Source organism: Budorcas taxicolor, chromosome 1 (genome assembly GCF_023091745.1).
Source record: "Budorcas taxicolor isolate Tak-1 chromosome 1, Takin1.1, whole genome shotgun sequence".
NCBI classification, from domain to species: Eukaryota; Metazoa; Chordata; class Mammalia; order Artiodactyla; family Bovidae; genus Budorcas; species Budorcas taxicolor.
Window position 1 is genome coordinate 153,369,623 of NC_068910.1, and position 19,766 is coordinate 153,389,388.

General features: G+C 36.1%; 1 non-coding gene across 1 annotated transcript; it reads left to right on the top strand.

Moving 5' to 3' along the window:
- Positions 1-18,970: 18,970 nt before the first annotated feature.
- LOC128058247 (U6 spliceosomal RNA) lies at positions 18,971-19,073 on the top strand. The gene has a single exon (XR_008200422.1). It is a non-coding gene; the product is annotated as a U6 spliceosomal RNA (small nuclear RNA).
- The last annotated feature ends 693 nt before the right edge of the window (positions 19,074-19,766 follow it).

Here is a 19,766-nt window from a genome sequence, read left to right on the forward strand (position 1 = left end):
TTTGATGATTGGCCTCTTCCATTTCCTCTTTTCCTAAGTACCTGTCAGATACTTAAGAAAAAAAAAAAAAGTGAATAAGCTTGACATTAAAAAAAAAAGAACGACTAAACTAAAATCCTTCAAGTTAAATAGGCCACTCTCTGCAATATAGGAAGTTGCATAACAAGTAAAATTCCTTGAGAAAAAAGAGAAGCATGCATGCAGGATTTAATTGCCAGAGTCTAATTAGTTTTTGACTAGTGCTATAAAACTTAGAGAGAAGCAAAGATAAATATTTCAGCTAATTTCCCTATGTACTGTGAATAAAAGAATGGAAATGATTCTCAAAATTGAATGTTATGAAGTCATTTGCAAAGTATATTAAGTCAGTTCTTCTATGTAATGAAGTGTCCTTTACAGTTTAAGAGACTTTCCAGAGCTGACATTTCTCTCATAAAGAACATGGATCTTGTGGCTTCATTATGACTTCTTGAAACAATCTGAACTCTAGACCTTTTCATCTGCCAGCTGAGGACACATCTACAGACTAACTGGTGTTTAATAGCAGTGCAGAGCACCAAGGCTCAAAATTATTTCAACTCTCATGACCTAAATCTCTGGCCAGGCGACATGTTGAAAGCTTCCTTGCTAACACCTCATTTATTTTTTCTCCCCACACTCACTGAGAGAGTTGCACACTGTGCTGACTTTAAAAAAAAAAATCAGATTGCACGGTGGAAGGTCACTGAGAAATGAATGTCATTATGAAACAATTCAATGCATCACTTCCTTTCCCTTGATCAGTTTGATTCCCTTCACTGGAAGGCTGATAACTTCCCCCAAAGTGGTCTCCTGTGCATGATTACCTGGAGGCAATCCAGATGATGCTACATTAGGGAGGTAAGAAAGAGCAAATATGAAAACAGACATTACTATGTATAAGTTTGCAAATGAGTCAGTGAGGCTCCCTTTGCCACCTTCACTGAGAAGCAAATATGTTGATTTCATTTCGAGTTACAGATTCTGTTGCTCCTACCTTAGCTTGGTGGCTGATAAATCTATCCAACACAAGATTTCATTTTATATAATAGTTACTTTTTTAATGGCTCTTTAAATATATCAAATGGCTCTTTATCCCCATCTGTTTGCACAGCAAAAGAGCATATTTTCTCTTCTAATTCAAGAACATCCGTGGTGTATTTTATTCTGGAATGATGTTTGCTTTATAATGAGAGCGTTTCCTTTCATTATGTATTTATATATTTATAATTTCTTGACATCATCTTTTTTCCCGTGCATAATTCATTATTTTCATTTGAAGAATAAAATGCAAGCTAGAAGAACCTGCAACCAGGCTGTGAGCTCCTCAAGAGGAAAGAACTTAGCTCCTAACACAGGAAGCAGAAAAATCTGAGTAAATTATTTATCAAATTAGTAAATGAATTAGTATAATACAATACTTATGCATAAATATATACAGAATTTTCACCAAGTGAATCCACTGTACTTAGGAATTAATTATGTAAATTAACTATTGATAGCAACTGACTCAAGATTTACCTTCATATATTAGGAAGTATGGGATGCAATTTAGCAGCAATCAAATACTATTTTTCACAAATATTTTAAGGAAATTCAGAAAAAATTGAAAAAAAGAAAATATGACATAATTTCTAGTAATGGAAATGTATATAATCCTGGCATTTACCACCTAATATATTTATAATTTCATTCTATAACTTCATGTCTCAGCTACTGTAGATGATTATAAAAATTGTCATCTACTAACTGGAGATATTACATATTAACATTATTCATTTGTTCATGCTACAATATTTATTCTTCAAATTGTTTAAAATTGATTAAACTGTATTCAAACAAATTATATTAAACTGCCTACAATCTTGTCTATGATTCTTGGGCTCTGTGATTTTTTTTTTTCACCCCAAACAGATTCTATCATTAAACAAAGAACTACTTAAGAGTCTGGAAACACATCTCATTTATCTAGGTATTCTCTTCATCTTGCACCTAAATTTTTTATGGAATGAGAAACAGTGAAATATTCATTAATTTCTGAGAATTAACAAAAATACTCTGGGCTTCTTATATAAACATAAAATTAGAAGATTTGTCCACAATTTGTAAACACAAACTCCATATATTATTATTTATCACTTTACCCAGAGAAGCATGAGGATTTTTTGACTGCCATTATTTAATGGCTTGTGGAAACCATTTGATAAAATTGTTTGTGGACCAATGGGAAGCATCCTGGTTGAGAGCTGAGAGACTTTGGCTTTCTCATGATTTTAGCTACTTCACTTCTTTGGCCCCTGTTTCCTCAAGCGGAGAATGATAGATTGAACTAGGTCCGTAGCTGTCACTATTTTTACTTAATGATAGTCTTTGTTCAAACAAAACCTTTCTTGGAATTTACAAGTGCAAACGAGGTAGCTGAGATGCTCCTACTGCAATGGGGTGAGGGTTCCTCATCCTTCCTAGGTTACCTCTCATTTACCATCTGTCTTTCTCCTACCCTAACCTCCTGTGGTAGCTCCTTAGGGGGTTGGGCATCCCATGAACAAAATACTAGACCAGGTCACTGAATCACTAAAGTCTTCTCTTTTTATTTCAAAAACTGTGACTTTAGCATTCAGTACTAATGCTGGCCTAGGATATATCTGTATAATTATAAGATTGAATATAGCAGGGCACATAGCTATTATCCATACCATTGCTTTCTAAACCAAGTGGATAATTAAGGTGTAAATAAGAATAAAGTGATCAACTTCAGATCCCTTTTATCAGTTCTTGTGATTGGTCAGGAATGACCAAATAGCTCATCACTTTTACTTTTCAAACACTGACTAAAACTGGCCAGATCACTGATCTGAGATTACCTATTGCAATCAGAAGTGGAGTCTGAACTTCTCACCAAGAAAATAAGAGATAGATACAAATGTATTAGAAATTAATAAGTAAAAACTGCTATAGTGCCAAGGTCCAAGGTGACAAGAGAGAAGATCAGGAAGATTGTTTAACTTTAGGAGATCAAAGGTTTAAATACAATAGTAAATTGGGAAATAAAAATTCAGGGTCGTAGAGAAAAGAGTGAAGGAAATAAACCAGAAATAAAAGAATCAGAAATACTATGTGAGTTATTCCAAAGTCATGAGCTAGCACTTGTGAGTGCTAAGCAAGCTGGGCATGTGAATGACTGTGTGGATCACAATAAACTGTGGAAAATTCTGAAAGAGATGGGAATACCAGACCACCTGACCTACCACTTGAGAAACCTGTATGCAGATCAGGAAGCAACAGTCAGAACTGGACATGGAACAACAGACTGGTTCCAAATAGGAAAAGGAGTACATCAAGGCTGTATATTATCACCCTGCTTATTTAACTTCTATGCAGAGTACATCATGAGAAATGCTGGACTGGAAGAAACACAAGCTGGAATCAAGATTGCCGGGAGAAGTATCAATAACCTGAGATATGCAGATGACACCACTCTTATGGTAGAAAGTGAAGAGGAACTAAAAAGCCTCTTGATGAAAGTGAAAGAGGAGAGTGAAAAAGTTGGCTTAAAGCTCAACATTCAGAAAACAAAGATCATGACATCCGGTCCCATCACTTCATGGGAAATAGATGGGGAAACAGGGGAAATAGTGTCAGACTTTATTTTTCTGGGCTCCAAAATCACTGCAGATGGTGACTGCAACCATGAAATTAAAAGACATTTACTCCTTGGAAGAAAAGCTATGACCAACCTAGACAGCATGTTGAAAAGCAGAGACATTACTTTGCCAACAAAGGTCCATCTAGTCAAGGCTATGGTTTTTCCAGTGGTCATGTATGGATGTGAGAGTTGGACTGTGAAGAAAGCTGAGTGCTGAAGAATTAATGCTTTTAAACTGTGGTGTTGGAGAAGACTCTTGAGATTCCCTTGGACTGCAAGGAGATCCAATCAGTCCATTCTAAAGGAGATCAGCCCTGGGTGTTCATTGGAAGGAATGATGCTAAAGCTGAAACTCCAGTACTTTGGCCATCTCATGGGAAGAGTTGACTCATTGGGAAAGACACTGATGCTGGGAGGGATTGGGGGCAGGAGGTGAAGGGGATGACAGAGGATGAGATGGTTGGATGACATCACCGACTCAATGGACGTGAGTCTGAGTGAACTCTGGGAGTTGGTGATGGACGGGGAGGCCTGGCGTGCTGCAATTCATGAGGTCGCAAAGAGTCGGACACGACTGAGCGACTGAACTAACTAACTAACTAAAGGGCCAGGAATGATAGGCAAAGTATAATTTTTTTCTGTGTGTAGCTAAAATTATTATCAAGGGATTTGAAAGGTCTAAATTTTTCCCTTTCCCTGTTACCACTGATGATTAAGAATTAGCACTGTTTAAATATGCCAATTCATGGTTCACCAAAAATGGAGAAAACAATGACTTAAACAAGGCTTACCAATGGAGAAGGGGACCATAAAAAAATGGCTTTATTTTTCTAAAAAGATCTTTAAAAGCAAAATACTCACAATTTTCTTAAAATATTGTCTCTAAGATCCAGAGAGTTATTAATAGAATGGTTTAGTCCTGAACCTCAGTTATGAAATCTCACATCTCAATAGCCTGAACTTTTGTGCTGGATACAAACCTAACCTCTTCCTCTTTTGCTAAAAGCGACTCTGCAAAGTGCACACAGGGCTTCACCACCTTCAAACATCTCTGTTCAGACAGAAATTTAACAAGCTGTCAAAAATGCATATTTTAGACTGAATTGCTTATTTTCCCCTCTCAAGTTAAAATGATGTATTAGAGATTCAAAGGAAATAAAAGCAGATTGCACAAAATATAGCTCATTTCCCCAGAAGGTAAATGTTAAAGGTTCATTTTTTAAGCAGGTCAGATGACTCCTTTCATGATATGTGCCTTTGCAAAAGCCTTTAATCTCTGCAAGTCTAGATTTTCTTGGTTGAAAAATGGAAAATCAAAATTAAAGTAGCAAAATCTCAGCTTAAATAAGGAGTGGAGATTTCTGGCTTAATTTGGTATTACGTTAGCCTGATAATTGCCTCTCCCCAATTCCCACTAGGCTTACACCCATACATAGGTAGCCTGCGATGATGTCCAAGTGCAAACATCTACAAACAACCCCGGAAGACAGTCCTTTTAAAATAAAACCAATGTCAATTGAGAAAAAGATTAATGTGTGTATATATGTGTGTGTGAGTCTGTCTGTGTGTATATTCTTCCTTTTTTAACTTTATAAAACAAAGCACTCCAACATTCCTGAAAGGAAAGTGGGAAAAGATCTACTACTGTCTTCATAGATCAAGGTCTGCACTAGTGATACTCAACCCTGTTTACACATTAGCAGCCCCTGAAGATGTCTTGAGGTAGGTAGAATTCTAAAGATGCACCCCAAACACATGTGCATGCATGTACACACACACACACACACACACACACACACACCATTCCCATAAACTAGTTATCTGATTAAACACTAATATCAGCATGGTTGCAAAACAATTGTTTTAGATGAAATTAAGGCTAGTTACTGATCAACTAATTTTAAAAATAGATTATCCTGGAGAATCCAGGTATTCCCGTGTCATTACATGGGCTCTGAAAAGCAGCTAAGGAAGGTAGAAGAATCAGAGGTATACTGCAGAGAAGAAGTCAGGGCAGATGAGGTGGAAAGGGAGATCAGAGAGAACTGAAGCACCAGAGGACTCAACCCATCATTGCTGACTGTGAGGATAGAGGCCAAGAACAAAGGTATGCAGGAGGCCCCTAGAAACTGACCAGGATACCCAGCCACAGCCAGCAGAGAAACAGGGTTCTCAGTTCCACAGCTGCATGGAAATGAGTTCTGCCAACAACGTGAGTCAGTCCAGAAGAGATCTCTCCAGGGCCTCCACAAAGAAGTTGTGTTGCCCTGCCCACAACTTCACAAGGCTTTGCAGACATGGAGCAGGGGAACCAGCTGAGCCCATTGGACTTCTGACATACAGAACGATGAAATAACAAATCAGTGTTTCTGTAAGCCATGATGTGTGTGGTAATTTGTTATGATAGTAATAAAAACACTAATATATGGTTTCACTCTAAAAAAACTTAAGAGGATAAGGGCAGGCACCAATGTTTCTCAAAAGTTTCTAGGGCACTGTTAATCAAACCTTAATATGTATGGAAATCCTAGTCATTTTGTGAAAGTGCAGGTCCCAGAGTACTATTATTTCAGGAACCTCATCAGTCTACATTAATTTCAAGATTGCAAATTGGAGAAAATTTTACAGTAATATTTTTCATCCTCCCTGTGATAAAGGGAAATATAACATCTACTAAAAAGAAGAATAAATTATAAGGAAGCAAAAAAAATCAAATTAAAAGGTTATAGGGTGACTTTTGAGGGGAATAGTGACGAGAAAAGAGCATGAAGGGTACTGATGTTGATCTAAAGGTTGGTGGTGTTCTGAATCTTGCACTTGGAGCTGGTTTCACAGGTGTGCATAAGGATGTAAAAATTCACCAGGACATATTTTGATCCACATACTTTTCTGTATACATATTTCAGTTCAATAACATTTAAAAGGACAAAAATCACTGATGAATCAGTAGAAGAAAAAAGGAAATATGAAGAGATAAAAAGATGGCTCAGTATGAAAATTTTAGTAAAACTAAACCTACAGGCAGCACAAATAAAGCCTGAAAAAGAAACTTAAATGGTAAAGTTGACATTCAGATCTAATAAGTCATGTGAAGTAGTTAATTTGTAGTATTCTTAGAATGCCAAAAGCACATGAGTTTATAAAATATTTTGGAGGAAAGATGATATTAATAATGGAGAATAAAGATTCAACCAAAAATCCTAGGTTCTCCCAGAGAGGAAGTCTGAATAATTGAGGCATAGTAGAAAGAACAATCCAGAATTTGAAAATACATTTGTTTTTGCTGTTTTTAGAAAGCTACCTTAGCTTTAGTCCAAAGATAATTGAAAAGATAGGTCAAACAGAACACATTCAAGGATGAAAATTAAATACATTATTAAAATATTAAATCAGGCAAGCATTTAAGGGAAAAAAAAACATGTAGCCCCACAAGAATAGGAATGCTTGTCGACTTTATTATGCAGCATGTTTCCAGGGACAAGAAAAGAACCTGGCATGCATGAGTTGCTCAATAAATATCTGTAGAATAAATGAACAGAAAAAGAAAAACACACTTAAAAAACTGCTTATCATAAAAAGGAAAGAAAACTGCAAATTTCTCCTTAGTAAAATAAATGTAGAAGAAAATAAAATTATACGTACTCACATTTGAGGAAGAAAAGAACATTTTTTGGCAAGGAATTTCATATGCAGTTAAGTTTCCCATCATAGCTAAAGATTACATCATGAGAAATGCTGGGCTGGAAAAAGCACAAGCTGGAATCAAGATTGCCGGGAGAAATATCAATAACCTCAGATATGCAGATGACACCACTCTTATGGCAGAAAGTCAAGAGGAACTAAAAGCCTGTTGATGAAAGTGAAAGAGGAGAGTGCAAAAGTTGGCTTAAAGCTCAACATTCAGAAAATGAAGATCATGGCATCCGGTCCCATCACTTCACGGCAAATAGATGGGGAAACAGTGGAAACAGTGTCAGACTTTATTTTGGGGGGCTACAAACTCACTGCAGATGGTGACTGCAACCATGAAATTAAAAGACGCTTACTCCTTGGAAGAAAAATTATGACCAACCTAAATAGCATGTTGAAAAGCAGAGACATTACTTTGCCAACAAAGGTCCATCTGTAGTCACGTACAGATGTGAGAGTTGGGCTGTGAAGAAAGCTGAGCACTGAAGAATTGATGCTTTTGAACTGTGGTGTTGGAGAAGACTCTTGAGAGTCCCTTGGACTGCGGAGATCCAACCAGTCCATCCTAAAGGAGATCAGTCCTGGGTGTTCTTTGGAAGGAATGATGCTAAAGCTGAAACTCCAGTACTTTGGCCACCTCACGCGAAGAGTTGACTCATTGGGAAAGACTCTGACGCTGGGAGGGATTGGGGGAAGGAGGAAAAGGGGACGACAGAGGATGAGATGGTTGGATGGCATCACTGACTCAATGGGCGTGAGTTTGAATGAACTCTGGGAGTTGGTGATGGACGGGGAGGCCTGGCGTGCTGCAATTCATAGGGTCGCAAAGAGTCGGACACAACTGAGTGACTGAACTGAACTGATAGCAAAAGACAGTAAAGATACTTTCAGCTATAGAAAGACTCAGGAGATAGATCCCTTATCAGCACTTCTTGAAAGAAAACCTTGAAAGTGTATCCCAGCTTACTGAAAAATGATCAATGTAAGAGTTCAAGATAATGGGTCTGTTTAAAAAAGACAGTGATGAGCACTCAAACATGTCTAACATAGAGGTAAAACTAACTATAGCTTAATACAGGGTGATAAAGTAAATATATTGGGAAGCCTCTGGGGGCTCAGGTGTAAAGAATCCTCCTGCCGAGGCAGGAGACACAGGTTTGATCCCTGGGTTGGGAAGATACCCTGGAGAAGGAAATGGCAATCCACTCCAGTATTCTTGCCTGGGAGATTCCAGGGACAGAGGAGCGTGGTGGGCTATAGTCCATGGGGTTGCAAAGAGCTGGACACAACTTAGTGACTAACAACAGAAGTAAATATAAAGGGATTTCTTAAAATAAAAGGTAATATAAGAATAACATCCTACCTATCATCTGAGTTCTATTTATAGAAACATACTAAAAAGTGAGGTAAGGCAATCATTGTAGAGCAATGAGAGAGAGTAAGAAGGAACTAAAATGAAATCAATTCCTCATTTTCATTATGAAATAGTTTAAAATGTATCATTTAATCTTTGAGTTTGATTATTATAGAAATACGAAAATTTGTAATACACAAAGGTGTTCCTTCTTTCAGAATTATAAAACAGAGGTTTCAGTTGAAGTTACAGAGGAAAGTAAAACAAATGAAACACAACCTGTTTATAAAAAGAAAACAGTAAAGAAAGATATAAGTATATAGCATTTGAAAAGATGAGACAATTAAGACCAAAATATCAGATATAATAATAATTGCAAGTAGGTTGAGCCACCCCCATAAAAGACAGAATTTTTCACAGTGGGTAAAAGCAAAATCAAACCATATGCCTCTTATAAAACAATGCATAAGAATTAATGTGAGAAAAAAAAGAAGAAACGATAAGATATTTTTCAAGAAAACAGAAAATGGAGAAGGGATATTAATTTATGAAATATACTAATCAAGGCAACCATGAATATTTAAAGACATATTAAATACCAGCAAAATACTAGTAAGTTTTTTAATTCAGAAACTCAAGAACATGTTAACAAGAAACAATTGTACAAAACATTGTTAAAAATAAAGTAAAATAAGTTTCAATTAACTTTGTACACTGAAAATTAAACTCTGGCCTATAAAAATTTTAGGATTCCTTATGACCTGGTTCCTAAAGCAAACCTCCCACTTCAGGCTGATGGATCGTCTGAAGGTGTTGTCACTGCCACACCAGGCTTTGATATTCTATTACCTGTAACCTTCTTCAACGCATATTAATTTGAAGGAAGGCTAATTTGCTCCTCTTTTTGAATCACTGGATATTCATTCCAGTCCTGGTCCAGCATCTATAGCTATGTTACTTTGCTTAGAAAAGGTTCATCAGGCCAGCCTTTCTTCCCCTGTGACCTGTGCACTGAACTTCCAGCACGTCTCAAGCCTGAGTCTGCCTGTGTTATGATAAAGATGCCAGAGGTTGCAGTTGTATATTTCTCCAAGGCATATTTTGAGAGATGGGAAGAGCCAGCACAAAGGTAAGTCTAAAGAGTTCCCAGGAAGAAGGAAAACAAAAAGAAAGAGAGAAACAAAACACTCAAATTGCCAAAGATAAATTTACTTATAACAAAAAAATCTACTTTACATTGAATAAGCCATGACTCCTACCTTTAAGGAACTTGCAGAGAGGAAACAAAAAAGCTTAGCCTTAGATGTTGTGTCCTTATCACTCAAAGTTTATAAAGTATTCTTATGTGCATGATCTCATCTTTCACAATAATTCTGCCAGGGAGGTCAATAACTCTTGTTCCCATCTTACAGATGAGGAATCTGAGGCTCATAGTGGCTGAGTGACTGACAGTGATGTGATGGCTAAGTGGCCGAGTCAAGAACTTGAACCAGGTCTTCCCTATTGATTTTTTTGTAAGAGGGGAAAAGTTTTCCTCTACCACCTTAGGTTCTCCAGGTGAATGTCAGGTTAGACTGACAAAACACAGATAAATAAGAGAAACATGTTTCTCTTATTAACACGTGCATCTTGCAGACGCATGGGAGCATTTAGTGATGAGTGACTCAAAGGGTTGTTAGAGCCTGGGCTTATATAGTACTTTAACAAAAGAAGAGATTTTAAGAAAAATCAAAAGACAAAGGATCTTGAGGTGGCAAACTGCGGAAAGAAATAAACTGGGAAACCAATGGTAGGTGAGAACTAATTTTAGCAAAGTCAGTTGGGTAGATTGCTCTGCTCTGTCTCTGGGCTGTTAAGAGTCCGGGTTGTCTTCAGTGATTAACTTCTGTCCCTTCTGGTAGAGAGGGGAGTGGAGAAGCCTTTACAAATGCATGCAGTGCTTTTAGGCAAATAGAGGGAGGTCAGAGAGCTTTTCTTGGATCTGCTGCTTCTCAGTTACTTTCAGCTCGGTATAATCCTTATGTCAACAAAGTATGTCCTGGGATGACATATTCTGCTACCCTGCACTTTCACACTACTTCTAAAATGTACCTCAGGTATACTGGTTGCCTCTTTAGTTCCTCCTTAGCTTGCAAATAGACATTTGGAGGAAATCCAGTGGGTTTATTGCAGACTATTGCTTATAGCAGTAATAGGTCACAGACTTCTAGTTTTGTGACAGCTCAAGTCAATGGTGGGCACAATACCATGAAATAATTCCTCCAATCTCTTAATAGTCTTGCCTTGAACGTTGGGGACCACAAGGAATCCCATGAAGATTTGGCCCAGATTAGGATCAGTCTGCCAGCCTCTGGAGCAGCAGAACAAATGGTTCTACCCTGCCTCTGCTTTGACTAGGAGGACTGACTCCGCCTGGTCTCTGTCTAGCAGCGAGACAAAAATATTAATTCATGTCCCATCACTGGGACAGTGAATTCCTGTTCTCAGTGTGTCAGCAGGAGCCTAGTAATGTGAGACTGATGTTCTGAACACATTTGGATTCTGAGTAATTCTTAATTTTGTCAAATTAGGAACATTATTAGAAATTTAAAATAATTATATGTATTGGTGATTGAGCCCCAGTGATTCGGCAGTTTTTAAGAATATGGAAATGACAGATCTCTTGGAGATCTGAATCCCAATTAGGATCAGTGAATTCTCTTACGCACTGACTCATTTGTAAATATTACCCAAAGTAGAAACTGTTTAATTAGGAGTCTGAAGTTCTAGACAGGAGAGAAAGACTTGAAAGAAATGAGCTCCAGCCAGGTTTTTGAACCTAACCAACAAATTCGCTATGTAAAGCACCTGGGAGAATAATTAACTGGCTTTAATCTTTCTTTTGGGGTTGCTGATATCTGAATACATTTTACATAGTTACTGGTTTTTTGTTTTTGTTTTTTCATTTTTTAGCTTTCTCCTTTTAGAGTTCTTCAAAATAATAAAGTTGTTCAACTTTTACTTAAAGGCCAGTGAACCTTTTGAAAGAGATAAACATCATTAAATTCTTTGTTTTTACCCCTAAGTAAAACAAATTGCCTTATTAATAAACATTTTTGATCACAGACATGAAAGTAGTTCTGTTGGGCTAATAAAATGTACTATAAAATATTTTTTCTAAACTACAGTGTTAATTATCTGAAAAAACAAACACTGATTATTGAATGTGATTTCTTCCTCCATATATACAAAGCAAATGTATTTTCAAAAAAAAAAAACAAACTACAATCCACTGAGAGAAGATGGACAGGTGGGAACAGTTCTGCTGTTCCATTAAAGGCAGTTTCCACTGAAAAGGACAGAGCAATTCTTCCACGCTACCTGTGACAAGCATATGGAGTCAAAACAATTTTGTGAATATTCTCTTCCCTTTATTCTCTATTACTGCACTGGGATCCAGACAAGAGGCTCTGTTTTGAGCCCCACACTTCAGGGAAACCTAAGACTGCAATGGATAGCAACAGAAATGCCCAACATACAATGCTACTCTTGTAACCAACTCTGCTCAGACCCCAGGGAAGCGCTCCTCTACATCGCTTCCCCATGTCCTCAAAACAAAAAGCTTTTGAACCTGAATTCCATGAGTGAGTTCTGTGCTGCAGACACAGGGAACAGACACTGCTTTGGAGTACCAGGAAGAATCGAGTGGTGGAGGCACTCAGGTAAAAGGAAAGATAAATTCATCCTTCCTCTCAGAGAGCTTGAATGCACCAGACAATGAAGAATCAGCTTCCAACTAGTAACAAATGTCCATTTTTCGGCCTCTCTCATTGCTCCAAATCATGTTTCTGAAATTACTGACAAGTCACCATGAGATTTGCAACAGGTGCACATAGTGGGTGAAAAACATTTTACAATATTAGACAAGGTACATTGTTCTAATTTTGCATATGCATATGGAGATACTGATTTTTTATCTTGGAAAATAGAATTGCCAGTAGTTTCATTTTTATAAAAGTTTTTTACAAGATTAAACCGCTGTGAAGTGTTAAGATTTTTACGATTAAGATCTCTGCGGGATCTTCCCAACTCATGGATTGAACACAGATCTCCCTCATTGCAGGTGGATTCTTTACCAGCTGAGCCACAGGGAAGCCCTAAATTTTGCTATTAAATTCTAAAATTCAAATATTAAAATTGTTTTGACTTAAAATGATAATATATATTAATATGATTTATACTTTGAGTTTAGACATTTTAAATATTTTTTTAAAGAACTGTTTTGAAAATGTAAAAATTCTTTGAAGTTTTCACTTTCTTGCATTTGATTTAATTTACATTTTAAAGAAAATATATTCATAGTCTATACACTGAATGAAACTATGCTATTTTCTAGTCTTTCAGATCAATGCAAACTAATACATCAAATCATAGTTGAAATGTAAAATATACTGGGCTAATAAAAGAAAAACTGTTATAAAGAAAAATTTAAAACTGCAAAATAATAACTTGTTGAATTTTAGAAAAGCTGAATACAGTGAAAATTAAGACTTCTTATAAATAAACCACTTCGAGCAGGGTCTTTATTTTTATTTAAATATTATAGGTCAAAATGAACAAAAACATTCTCATCAAATACAGAGTGTGAATAGATCAAATGATTTCTTCAATAAGTAAATATTTCAATTGTTGAAATAAAAATTGGGAATAAAAAACAATTGCTTCTATCATATGTCCAACTCAGAAGCAACAAATGGAATTCTGGCCTGCCCAATAAAACAAATTACATTTATAAACTTAAAAAGTTGGTAAAAATAAAAAACTGGGGAGCCTTGAGCTTCCCTGATGGCTTAGATGGTAAAGAATCTGCCTGCAATGCAGGAGACTCATGTTTGATCCATGTGGGGAAGATCCCCTGTAGAAGGAAATGGCAACCCATTCCGGTATTCCTAACTGGAGAATCCCACGGACAGAGGAGGCTGGCAGGCTACAGTCCACGGGGAACTTAACTATATCTATTAGAAAATGACCCTAGAAAATTACCATCATGTCCTTTTGACAGTGGAATACTTTCTAGCAAAACATAATTTGCTTCAAACCATCCATTATTACCTTTCATTTGATGAGCATAGCCAAAAACTTTGCTTGACACCACAATCATTTTCAAACGTGCAAAGAGATTATAAAACCTACTCTTTCTATTTTAAGGGCAAACAACAAAGTATTTTACTATTACTCTTGCATGTTTCACAACCAATCTTCCAAGATCAGTTTTGACTAAGGTAATATATGTGACTGAAAGCATTTAGGTTCTTGATAATACACAGACACACGACAAAAAATACAAAGCATCATTTGTACCCACAAAAGTAAATGTGCTGCTATTAGAAGGGAAACTATTTGAATAAATACCAAACAGTAATAGTTTTAAATAAAAATAAGCAATGCTAATTCAGAACACTGGAATGGTGTTTTGTGGAACATTTATTTTGTGGCCCTATTAGCAAAATATTACAAAAAATAGTGAAACATTTCTAGATTTTAGAAGTCATTTCAAACAGCCATATATTAGAATGGCTAAATATGTTAAAAAAAAAAAAAAAGGCTTTAAAATGCTGTAATAAATGTCACTACCTATGATTGACTTTGCTGTTTTTTAGTCAATAAGTCGTGTGACTCTTTGTGACCCCATGGACTACAGCACTCCAGGTTCATCTCTCCTTCACTATCTGTCAGAGTTGCTCAAATTCATGTCCATTGAGTTGATGATGCTATCTAACCATCTCCTCCTCTGACACTCACTTCTCCATTTGCTTTCAATCTTTCCCAGCATAAGGGTCTTTTTCAATGAGTCTGCTCTTCGCATCAGATAGCCAAAATATTGGAGTTTCAGCTTCAGCATCCAGTCCTTCCAATGAATATTCAGGGTTGATTTCCTTGAAGACTGACTTGTTTGATCTCCTCCCAGTCCAAGTGACTCTCAAGAGTCTTCTCCAGTACCACAATTTGAAAACATCAATTCTTCAGTGCTCAAGCTTCTTTATGGTCCAACTCTCACATTCATACATGATTACTGGAAAAACCATAGCTTTGTCTATATGGACTTTGTCAGCAAAGTGATGTCTCTGCTTTTTAATATGCTGCCTAGGTTTGTCATAGCTTTTCATCCAAGGAGCAAATGTTTTTAATGACATGGGGGTGGTCACCATCCACAATGATATTAGATCACCAAAAAAGAAAATTTGTCACTGCTTCTAATTTTTCTTTCGATTTGTATGAAGTGATGGGACCAAATGCAATGATCTTAGTTTTTTATAATGCTGTTGAGTTTCAAGCCAGCTTTTTTACTTTTTTCTTTCACCTTCATCAGTGGGTTCTTTAGTCCCTCTTTGCTTTCTGCCATTACGGTAGTGTCATCTGTGTATATGGAGTTATTGATATTTCTCCTGGCAATCTTGATTCCAGCTTAAGCTTCACCCAGCCTGGCATTTTGCATGATGTACTCTGCATAGAGGTTTAATAAGCAGAGTGCTAATATACAGCATAGACCTAGATTTCTGTGATGTTGAATGGTTTGCCTTGGAAACAAACTGAGATCACACTTTTTCTTGAGATTTCACCCAAGAAGTGCATTTCAGACTCTTTTGTTGACTCTGAGGGCTATTCCGCTTCTTCTAAGGGATTCTTGTCCACGGTAGTGAGTGAAATGGTCATCTGATTAAACTCACCCATTCCCATTCATTTTAGTTCACTGATTCCTAAGATGTTGATGTTCAATCTTGTTATCTCCTGTTTGATCATATCCAGTGTATCTTGATTCATGGACCTAATATTCCAGGTTCCTATGCAATATTGTTCTTTACAGCATTGAACTTTACTTTCACCACCAGACACATCTACAATTGAGGGTTGTTTCTGCTTTAGCCCAGCCAGTTCATTCATTCTGGAGCTATTGGTAATTCCCTCTGCTTTTCCCCAGTAGCATACCAGACATCTTACAACCTGGGGAGCTCATCTTCCAGCCTCATATCTTTCTGCCTTTTCATACTGTTCATGAGGTTTTCCAGCCAAGAATACTGGGGTGGGTTGTAATTTCCACCAGCCACGGACCACATTTTGTCAGAACGCTTGACCATGACCTGTCTGTTGTGGGTGGCCCTGCACAGCATGGCTCATAGTTTTATTGAGGTACTCAAGCCCCTTTGCCACAACAAGGCTGAGATCCATCAAGGGGCAGGATTGACTCCTTAGCAAATATTCTTAATTTTATCATTGCATATTGATGGAATTGGTTCATTCTTTTTCTTTTCTAGCCTGGCTTTGTGAATTACAAAGTTAAGATATATACCTTATCAGTAGTTATCAGTAGTTCAATCTTATAATTGCACTATTTATGGTAATTTTGAAATGTATTTTATGGCGTTAAAAATCAGCATATAGAATTTGATAGTATATTTATCACACCTAGGTAAAAAATCTGACTATTTAAATCCTCTATTTTAAAAACTGTCTTATCAATTCACAAGAAATTTATAAAAATAACCTTTAAACATATGAATAAATGTTCACTTCACTCATGAGAAATGCAAATTAAAACTACAGTAAGATGCCATCTCTCACCTGTCACACTGGTAAAAGAATTTAAAAAAATAGCATCCTCTTTTGCAGGGTTGTGGGGACATAGGCACTTTCACATATTGCTGATGGAAAGAAAATTGGTACAATTCTTCTGGGATGTTATTTTACAACATCTAAAGTAATTACATTTGTGTTTACATTTTGACCCAGTGACTCAACTTCCAGAAATTTTTCCTGAAGATACATCTCCAATAATATGAAAATATGTAATATAGAAGCTTGTTTTAACTGTGATTGAAAATACTGAAAACATCCTAAATGCCCACTCATAAGTTGTTGAATAAGTTATGGTATAATATATCCACACAATGGACTTTCTTTTATTTAAAGGAATGATGAAGATATTTATGAACTCATGGAGAGTGATTTCAGGATATTGTTAAGCACAGCACTATGTCAGGCAGATATTTGTGGTTTAAAGCTTTTAAAAAAGGCATTTGTTATAATTTGTTAGCAAATACTCCTTTTTATAACTAATTTTGTCTTCATAATTATGTTTTCTTTTTCTTAAAGAAATTTAAAGAAATTCCTGATTTCTATAAAATTTTGGCTATACAAAACCAGCATTTTCTTCAGACTTGTGGCCTATGGGAGGTAAATAAAACATGTTATTGTCTTTTATTTGATTTTCCTGATAGATATTTCACCAAAGTTACTCCAAAGTATTATTCTAAAGCAGCAGTTCTCAAATCTACCTAGGCACCCAATCAGTTGTAGACCTTTAGGAAAAGAGAGATTACTGAGCAACACACAAGTCTGTGTGCTGTTCAGGACCCTGTAGCTGATTCTGAGACACTCCCATTTGGGAAGCTCCACTGAGCACATGTTTGCAAAACAAAGAATAAAATTATTTTTGCCTTTGTAGTTCTTGTCTAGTAGTTTGTGATAATTATCAATAATTTTTAAATCAGAGCTTAACTATTTGGCCAAAGTGCCTTGTCCTGAAATTGAGAGATTTTAAGAACAAAGTTTTAAGCAAGATTTTAAGCAATCTCCGGAAGATGGTAAAGGACAGGGAAGCCTGGCCTGCTGCAGTCCATGAAGTCACAAAGAGTCAGACTGAGTGACTGAACAACAATAACAAGGACAAAGTGAACAGTAATGATGATGTTTCATGCAGCAGTTTAGTGAAATAATACCTGGACTGAAAGTCAGTCCTTAGGAACTGATTCCTGCTTCTGATATATCCCTGGCTTGTGAATTGGTAAGGCTGTTAATGTCTGTATCTGGTTTCTCTTTTTTAAAATGTGTACAGTTTGGTCTTTTTTACATAGCACTGAGGATCAATGAAGATGCATGATATAAAGTTTTCTTAAACACAAGTAGGTATCATAATTATGAACATAATTCTTACTATGCATTGAAAGTCTGTATCTATCATATTTTTTAAAATTTTAATTGTATATTTAGCTGTACCCTTTTATATATTAATACTATCTATCATATATCTATCTCTTTCCATTCATTCATCTATCCCACCATCTTCCTTGTGAATTAAAACAAAGGATGATGTTTGGTTACTTAGGAATACTATGTTTGCCTGTATTAATGCCAGTGTCAGCATCAGGCAACTCACAGAGGATTTGCGATAGAGTCATATACTGAACATCTAAGGCAATACAGAAATAATACTCCTTGTGATGAAAAGGAGTTCCACACTTCTTTAAAAGGCAGATGAATGATTATGTTCCATATGATCTAATAAAAACATTTACATCTGTTAAACATATATCTTTCATAAATTCTGGCAGAACCAAATACAATTCACAAACAGTTATATTAGTATATAATTGCCTTATTTTCTGATGCATATTGTGTGCTATTATTTCAGAAAACATTCCAGGCAAAATCATATTTATCTTAGATAAATATATTCTGTATATTTTCAATACAGTGAGAGAAGTCACCACAATAATTTAAAAACCACATATGGTTGAGAAAAATGCCAAAGGGGAAATTAATTTTGATTTTGGTGGTGTGTTTCCTGAGCTGGAACCGAATCCTAAATTGCTGGTGGCATTCACACCTCTTCATTACTGCTGTTAGCAATTCTGATCTACTTCTGGAGTCTATAAAAGCTTAGTGTATCAGAGAGATATCAAATTCATATATAACTCCTGATACTGCATTATTAAAATGATTCATTAATAAGCAACATGCAGACCTCTCTGAAATGTGGAGTCCAAATCAATTCATAGAAGACATTTCTCAACCTTTTCTCTTTTCAGATTCTCTTATTTTTAATATATTCAAAGTAAAATCATGGCTATTGTAATTTTATAGCATGTTTCAAGATGAGAACATGCTATTAATTTACTTTTCATATAATCATATTCTGCATTCTGATCCTCAGGTGGCTTTCACATTTTTTTTGATTGAGAGCAACTATAAGAAATGCAACTAAAAGCATCTAGTTTATATCCTCACATAGTACACATGTCACCCTCCTTTGCAACAAACATGCATAGATATAGAAACAAATATTTGAAATAATACATTGACTTATTATTACAATTTTTAGTTGTTCTATTTTCTCCAATTCTGTATCTTTGTAAAATACTGGTCACTCAACTAAATTGACTTAATGTTCCACCAACCTGCAGCTAGAAAAAACTGCCTTATTGGTGCTTCTCAAAACTACTTGGAGTTCTGAGTCTGCCAACAGTACACTAAAACTGCAACAATCAGAGATCAGCATGGTCCCTGGGCAAGGATGACAAACAAATTTCTAAAGAATTCCATCTTTTTTAAAAAGTCATTTTGGGAAGTGTCCAATCATGGATCGATGGACAAGCAAAATGTTATACACACAAACAATAGAATATTATTCAACCTTTAACAGGGAGAAAATGCTGGCTCATACTACAACATGAAAGACTGTAGGAAACATTATGCTAAATGGAATAAGCCAGTCACAAAAGAACAAATGCTGTATAATTCTACCTGTATAAAATAACTACAGTAACCAAATTCATAGTGGCCGGAAATAGAATAATAGCTACCCAGGGGCTGGGAGAAGGGCAAATGAAGGTATAGACTTTCACTTCTGCAAGATGAGAAGAGTTCTAGATATGGATGGTAAAATGTTTGCATCAAAATATGAATGTGCTTAATACCACTAAATTTTACATTTAAAATGGTAAGTTTTATGTGTATTTTACCACAGTTACAAAAAAGTCACTAGAAAAAACAAACTTTACTGATATACTTCAGATTTTTTGACTCAGAGGTGGGACCCTATATCTGGGAATTTTTAAGAGCTATCTGGGTAAATTTGATGGAAATCACTGCTTTAGGGTATAATTATGACTCTCCCTCCCAACACCTACATTCTTTTGCCATTTCTCTGAAAGAAACAAAAAGTATGTGGTGAGGTCTTGCAGATCCTAACTCACTCTAGGTCAGTATACTTTTTAAAAGGATTAAAATCTTTTCAGGTGG